The sequence below is a fragment of the Triticum dicoccoides genome, chromosome 5A, assembly GCF_002162155.2.
Source record: "Triticum dicoccoides isolate Atlit2015 ecotype Zavitan chromosome 5A, WEW_v2.0, whole genome shotgun sequence".
NCBI classification, from domain to species: domain Eukaryota; kingdom Viridiplantae; phylum Streptophyta; class Magnoliopsida; order Poales; family Poaceae; genus Triticum; species Triticum dicoccoides.
Window position 1 is genome coordinate 5,958,336 of NC_041388.1, and position 8,000 is coordinate 5,966,335.

The 8,000-nt window shown below is 42.6% G+C and overlaps 1 pseudogene; it reads left to right on the plus strand.

Moving 5' to 3' along the window:
* Positions 1 to 279: 279 nt before the first annotated feature.
* LOC119297341 lies at positions 280 to 2,875 on the plus strand (annotated as a pseudogene).
* Positions 2,876 to 8,000: the final 5,125 nt, after the last annotated feature.

An 8,000-nucleotide genomic window follows, 5' to 3' on the forward strand; every position in this document is an offset into this window, starting at 1 on the left:
GCTTCAAGTTATGCTTTCACACACAGGAAACCAAACCACCATTTAGCGGTAGCCAATGTACATAGTGTTTCAGTTTTAGTTTAGTTTAGTTTTTGTTCTTCATTTTTTTGCCTTTTATTTCTAAAATTATCCTTATTAAAAAAACAAAAAAAAGAGTTCAGAAAGGCCCATGACCTGTCAATCTGCGAACAGACCGCAAGAACCCCGCGTACAGTCCGAAAGCAACACAGGACACAATGTTTTAGCAGCCTCGGCGGCGCGATTGCAAGAGGATCGGCGATGCGCGCGAGCAAGAAGATGTTGAGCGCGGGCGTGGAGAAGCCCAATAACAAAAGGGCCACGGCGGCCGATCCGACCAGCCGAGGCGATACCAACGCGAAGAAGACGAAGAGGGATCCGTCGCCTGATTGCGTACGCCCTCGTCTTTGCCAAGATTGCACAAGACGAGATCGACAAAGAGTCAGGTCTGATTGCGCTATCCCGTAGCCACCATCCAAGTTTTCATTCGAATTCCTAAATAATGGTACAGACCGTCTTCATCTGCTCATGTGTGATCTGAATCATCTGACCGATATATGTTTATGTTGCTGCCGCCTGTAGCTCCCCGCCCTGTGCAAATTCCTACCATCGCTTACTTCAAACCTCCCACCTTGTTTCACACCGACGAGCTCCTTTCCGTCCGTCAATCTGGAAGAAAGGCCGTGCTCTCGGCTGCCAAATTTCTTCTAGGGGTCTCATCCTCTCTTGGTACGTTCTAATCCTCTGTATGTTTCGGATTTTTTGATCCATCGCCGCACGCAACTTAACGTATATATTAATTGTGCTTGAATCACACAGATGGTGAGCCGCTAAGACGGTGCTCTGGCTTCTGGGTTGATTGGGATGAGGAGAGCAGAACCGGCCTTGTTCTGACAACCGCGCGGCTGATTCGCACAAAGGATGCTCCTGTCAGCGTCTGGTCAGGCGGTGAAGAGTATGAATTGTTACAGTATGACAATGGGGGTCCAGTTATTGACTTGGATGGAGAAGTTGTTGGAATGGTCAACGACCCTGAGAGATTTGAGTCTTTTATACCTTCTTCCATTTTGCTCAATTGTTTGGATTCATGGAGGAAATATCGGTACGGTTTCCCTTTCAGTTCTGTGATGGACACAATGAAAATGTGTTCTCTCCTATTGTTTCTTTTTTAGTTATCGTTAGGAGTCAAACTATTTCTCATAGTATATCTATTTTATCATTTTTATGCAATTTAATGACCATAAAGTTATGTAAAGATTCTAAAAAGAAGTGAGCATTGTCGTATTTTATGTATATATATAGAGAGACATATGTTTAAAAAAGTGGCTGCAATAAATAATTTAACAATAATAATCATTTATAAGGAAATCATGAACTGGGTCTTTGATGGGGCCTAGACAAAAATAAACATGTATAGAACCACGCTGAGATGCTGAGAGTACAAAATGGATTATGATGACAACTAGTTATAAGAAGGGTTTTGCTTTGCATGTCCTTGGCCAAGTTCTACGGTAAAGTTTAATGGAAAACTATGTTTTAGGCTTTTCTCTCTATTTTGATGGACAATTTCCTGAAGCCATCTTTTTTCAAGGAGAGTTTCAAGTTAAACCTATGAGATATTCATTAACAAATATATTTTGTGATACTCAATTGTTCTCAGTCATAATGAAATACTCAGTTAATCCCCTCTACTATTTTGTGATACTCAAATGCATTTGTCAACTACTATGAATGATTCATCCCCGTTGGACCTTTCTGAACTCTATTTTTGACTCAAAATAATTGGTTATTGTTGTTTTTTCTTGACATGCTAAGATAGAAGCTCGATTCCACCAATGTTTGCTTATTTTGAAAATGTTACTTGCCCATGTATACCTTGCTTAAAATATTCTAAATGATTATCTGGTTTGATGTAGGCATTTCGCCTGGCCCCAACTTGGAATGACGTTTAAGGCCATCGAACTTCTAGAACCTGCTCATGCTGACATGTTATGGCATATGTTTAACATTGATGACGGTCTTGTTGTTCAAGAGGTAGGGTAATGACTTCATGGAGGTGCTCAATTTCTCATGCATGTAGTGGTTAATTATTTGGCAATTGAACCCTGGGTGTCAAAGGGATCTAATGCTGAGATACTCGGAATCCAAAAAGGTGATTTTATTGAATCTATCAATGGAAAACGTATTTCTACCACAATTGAGGTGGGTGTATTAATGAGCTGAAAAGAAATTACATGTGCGATAGTTGGTGTCTTCATGGTCTTGACTGCAATGTTTTTTATCTGCAATTATCAGTTGGAAAATACGCTGATGAGCACATGCAAGGGACCTCCAGGTGCTGAAGTTCATATTTCTGTAAGTATATCATAACGGTGGTTTGCTTGATCCCTGCCATCCATTTCTTTGTACCGACGTATTATGAGCACAATGCTAGCACTAAGAGATATGTTTTGCTAACTCCATAGGTTGGGGTGTTTCACACACTCAAAAAACAACGAAGCACCGTAGAGTTGACTTTAAAATTATCAGAACTTGGAGAAGTTATTACAAGCTAGGTACACATCTCCTCTTTTAACTAGCCCAATCTACAGATTATTATTTCAATTCTCTAGTATGTATATTCCATTTTATGTAGATATAATTATTATCCAGATATAGTGCTAGCACTAAGTATGCAAGTTTATGTGCATTGTGCGATACACTCTTATGTGACACCAATGTGATGTTTAAAATATCATACCACACACCATAAAGTACGCTAAGTTTATGGTTTTCGTAAATATGTTGTGTGCAGCAAGTTGTGGAGAACAATCTTCATCCATGTTTTTTTAGCCAAGCATCCATCTTCCATATGTAGACTTGGGAGTTTTAGGATTTTCTCAAACAAGAGATGCATGTCTGTGCTTGTGAGATTTTCTGTACACCTTATTGAAACCCCTATTAGTGCATGAGGAAGCGTTGTTTATTACCTTATCCATTTGGTGGTCAACAAGGACAAGTATCTTGGCTCTGCACATACGCGTAAGCACGAGGAGGAGCAAGTATCTTGGCTAATGAACTTTCTGAAAAAGCACTAGCTAGTACTAATTTTTAACTGTGTTGCTGGTTTGTGGTAATTCTTTCCCATAGTGATCTGACTGTAAACGCATGTATATTTTTGCTGTTACAAGTAGATGAAATTTCTAAGTTCCAAGTGTAAGCTGGCATACATACGAGCTTGTCCGCTATTAAACCATGCGTCACAATCCTAGCTTGTGGTCTCTTATCTATTTGTGTGTTGACTTCTAGTCATTTGGCATGGAATTTGCAGTGGTCCTTGATGTTGATTTTGGTACATGGACAATTCTGATGTTATGTCCTCAAGTTCTTTATCCTACCACTTGCCCATAACAACTGATGATGTACGTGCAATGATTCGTCCTGATTCCATTTTTTGTAAACCGGTGATGTTAGCTGAAAGAATGAATATTTTGTAGCTAAGTTTGTATTTATGTTTTGAAGCTGTGTGTAGCGAACTGTGATGTGAATATATATATATCTTGAAGAAGTTAGTCCCTTTTTTTGCTACATTTCTTATTGGATGGTTTCATGCATATATTTCAAGATTAACATGTATTTTTCCTTGGCATTAAAAATAAATAAATAGTGAGACTAATTCCGTGAGAAATTGGTTGTAACCAAGATGACCCTGTGGAAGTGGAACAAAGTGTGTTGTGAACCAAAATCATAGATCAAATCGCAAGGTGTTGTTTTCAATCGAACCTTTTGGTTTTTTTTTTGCTTGCAAAGGGGTTTACCAGCATATTAAAGTCTAGGGAGTAACAACTCCCTCCATGACTTTATGATGTCAGCCGATTGAATCATTGAGATGAAAGTATATTAGACTGAAGCGATAGCTCCAAGCGAAGAAGGAAAACGAGCTAAAAAGAACAAACTGAATCTGCGGTCCTGCACAGTATGTCCATATCCAAACAACTGTGGTTGATATGTAGCTACATGACCAGCACCCCTCGCTTCCTCTACCCGCAATGCGGAAACCCTAGATTAGCTCATTCAACTTGCTTTGAGGTTTGTGTGCAAAAGAAGTAGTGTCAAAACACTGAGATGTTCAAAACAAACACCATACTCTTGAACCTGAGAAATTAACAATCAATTTATGTCTGGTTGCATATGTTGGAAATATTCCCTAGAGGCAATAATAAATTGGTTATTATTATATTTCCTTGTTCATGATAATCGTTTATTATCCATGCTAGAATTGTATTGATAGGAAACTCAGATACATGTGTGGATACATAGACAACACCATGTCCCTAGTAAGCCTCTAGTTGACTAGCTCGTTGATCAATAGATGGTTACGGTTTCCTGACCATGGACATTGGATGTCTTTGATAACGGGATCACATCATTAGGAGAATGATGTGATGGACAAGACCCAATCCTAAGCATAGCACAAGATCGTGTAGTTCGTATGCTAAAGCTTTTCTAATGTCAAGTATCATTTCCTTAGATCATGAGATTGTGCAACTCCCGGATACCGTAGGAATACTTTGGGTGTGCCAAACGTCACAACGTAACTGGGTGGCTATAAAGATGCACTACGGGTATCTCCGAAAGTGTCTGTTGGGTTGGCACGAATCGAGACTGGGATTTGTCACTCCGTGTGACGGAGAGGTATCTCTGGGCCCACTCGATAGGACATCATCATAATGTGCACAATGTGATCAAGGAGTTGATCACGGGATGATGTGTTACGGAACGAGTAAAGAGACTTACCGGTAACGAGATTGAACAAGGTATCGGGATACCGACGATCGAATCTCGGGCAAGTATCGTACCGCTAGACAAAGGGAATTGTATACGGGATTGATTAAGTCCTTGACATCGTGGTTCATCCGATGAGATCATCGTGGAACATGTGGGAACCAACATGGGTATCCAGATCTCGCTGTTGGTTATTGACAGGAGAACGTCTCGGTCATGTCAGCATGCTTCCCGAACCCGTAGGGTCTACACACTTAAGGTTCGATGACGCTAGGGTTATAAAGGAAGTTTGTATGTGGTTACTGAATGTTGTTCGGAGTCTCGGATGATCCACCGGGAGGTAAAGATTTATATATAGAAAGTCATCATACGGTCATCGGAATAATTCGGGGGGTTGCCGGTATTGTACCGGGACCACCGGAGGGGTTCTGGGGGTCCACCGGGAGGGTCCACCTGCCACGGAGGGCCCTATGGGCTGTATGTGGAGAGGGACCAGCCCCTTAGTGGGCTGGGCGCCTCCCCCCCTAAGGCCCATGCGCCTAGGGTTTGGGGGAACCCTAAAGGGGGGGCGCCCCCTTTCCTTGGGGGGCAAGGCAACCCCCCTTGGCCGCCGCCCCCTCCTCAGATGGGATCTGAGGGGGCCGGCCCCCTCTCCCTTGCCCCTATATATATGTGGGGGGTGGGAGGGCAGCCGCACCAAGGTTCTGGCGCAGCCCTCCTCCTCTCCCAAGTTCTTCTCCTCTCCCGTGGTGCTTGGCGAAGCCCTGCAGGATTGCCACGCTCCTCCACCACCACCACGCCGTCGTGCTGCTGCTGGACGGAGTCTTCCTCAACCTCTCCCTCTCTCCTTGCTGGATCAAGGCATGGGAGACGTCACCGGGCTGTATGTGTGTTGAACGCGGAGGTGCCGTCCGTTCGGCACTAGGATCTCCGGTGATTTGGATCACGACGAGTACGACTCCTTCAACCCCGTTCTCTTAAACGCTTCCGCTTAGTGATCTACAAGGGTATGTAGATGCACTCTCCTTCCCTTCGTTGCTGGTTTCTCCATAGATAGATCTTGGTGACACGTAGGAAAATTTTGAATTTCTGCTACGTTCCCCAACAGTGGTATCAGAGCTAGGTCTATTGCGTAGATTCTATGCACGAGTAGAACACAAAGTAGTTATGGGCGTTGATTTTGTTCAATATGCTTACCGTTACTAGTCCAATCTTGATTCGGCGGCATTGTGGGATGAAGCGGCCCGGACCAACCTTACACGTACGCTTACGTGAGACCGGTTCCACCGACTGACATGCACTAGTTGCATAAGGTGGCTGGCGGGTGTCTATCTCTCCCACTTTAGTCGGATCGGATTCGATGAAAAGGATCCTTATGAAGGGTAAATAGCAATTGGCATATCACGTTGTGGTTTTTGCGTAGGTAAGAAACGTTCTTGCTAGAAACCCATAGCAGCCACGTAAAACATGCAAACAACAATTAGAGGATGTCTAACTTGTTTTTGCAGGGTATGCTATGTGATGTGATATGGCCAAGAAGAATGTGATGAATGATATATGATGTATGAGATTGATCATGTTCTTGTAATAGGAATCACGACTTGCATGTCGATGAGTATGACAACCGGCAGGAGCCATAGGAGTTGTCTTAATTTATTTATGACCTGCGTGTCAACATAAACGTCATGTAATTACTTTACTTTATTGCTAACCGTTAGCTGTAGTAGTAGAAGTAATATCTGGCGAGACAACTTCATGAAGACACGATGATGGAGATTATGATGATGGAGATCATGGTGTCATGCCGGTGACGATGATGATCATGGAGCCCCGAAGATGGAGATCAAAAGGAGCAATATGATATTGGCCATATCATGTCACTATTTGATTGCATGTGATGTTTATCATGTTTTTGCATCTTATTTGCTTAGAACGACGGTAGTAAATAAGATGATCCCTCATTAAAATTTCAAGAAAGTGTTCCCCCTAACTGTGCACCGTTGCGAAAGTTCGTCGTTTCGAAGCACCACGTGATGATCGGGTGTGATAGATTCTTACGTTCGAATACAACGGGTGTTGACGAGCCTAGCATGTACAGACATGGCCTCGGAACACATGCGAAACACTTAGGTTAACTTGACGAGCCTAGCATGTACAGACATGGCCTCGGAACACAGAAGACCGAAAGGTCGAACATGAGTCGTATAGAAGATACGATCAACATGAAGATGTTCACCGATGTTGACTAGTCCGTCTCACATGATGATCGGACACGGCCTAGTTGACTCGGATCATGTAATCACTTAGATGACTAGAGGGATGTCTATCTGAATGGGAGTTCATAAGATGAACTTAATTATCCTGAACATAGTCAAAAGGTCTTCGCAAATTATGTCGTAGCTCGCGCTTCAGTTCTACTGTTTAGATATGTTCCTAGAGAAAATTTAGTTGAAAGATGATAGTAGAAATTATGCGGACTAGGTCCGTAAACTGAGGATTATCCTCATTGCTTCATAGAAGGCTTATGTCCTTAATGCACCGCTCAGTGTGCTGAACCTCGAACATCGTCTGTGGATGTTGCGAACATCTGACATACACATTTTGATAACTATGTGATAGTTCAGTTAAACGGTTTAGAGTTGAGGCACCGAAGACGCTTTTGAAACGTCATGAAACATATGAGATGTTTCGAGGGCTGAAATTGGGATTTCAGGCTTGTGCCCACGTCAAGAGGTATAAGACCTCCGACGATTTTCTTAACCTGCAAACTAAGGGAGAAAAGCTCAATTGTTGAGCTTGTGCTCAGATTGTCTGAGTACAACAATCATTTGAATCAAGTGGGAGTTGATCTTCCAGATGAGATAGTGATGTTTCTCCGAAGTCATTACCACCAAGCTGCTAGAGCTTCGTGATGAACTATAATATATCAGGGACATATATGATGATCCTTGAGATATTCGCGATGTTTGACACCACAAAAGTAGAAATCAAGAAGGAGCATCAATTGTTGATGGTTGGTGAAACCACTAGTTTCAAGAAGGGCAAGGGCAAGAAGGGATACTTCATGAAACGGCAAATCAGCTACTGCTCCAGTGAAGAAACCCAAGGTTGAACCCAAACCCGAGACTAAGTGCTTCTGTAATAAGGGGAACAGCCACTGGAGCAGAATTACCCTAGATACTTGGTAGATGAGAAGGCTGGCAAGGTCGATATAAGTA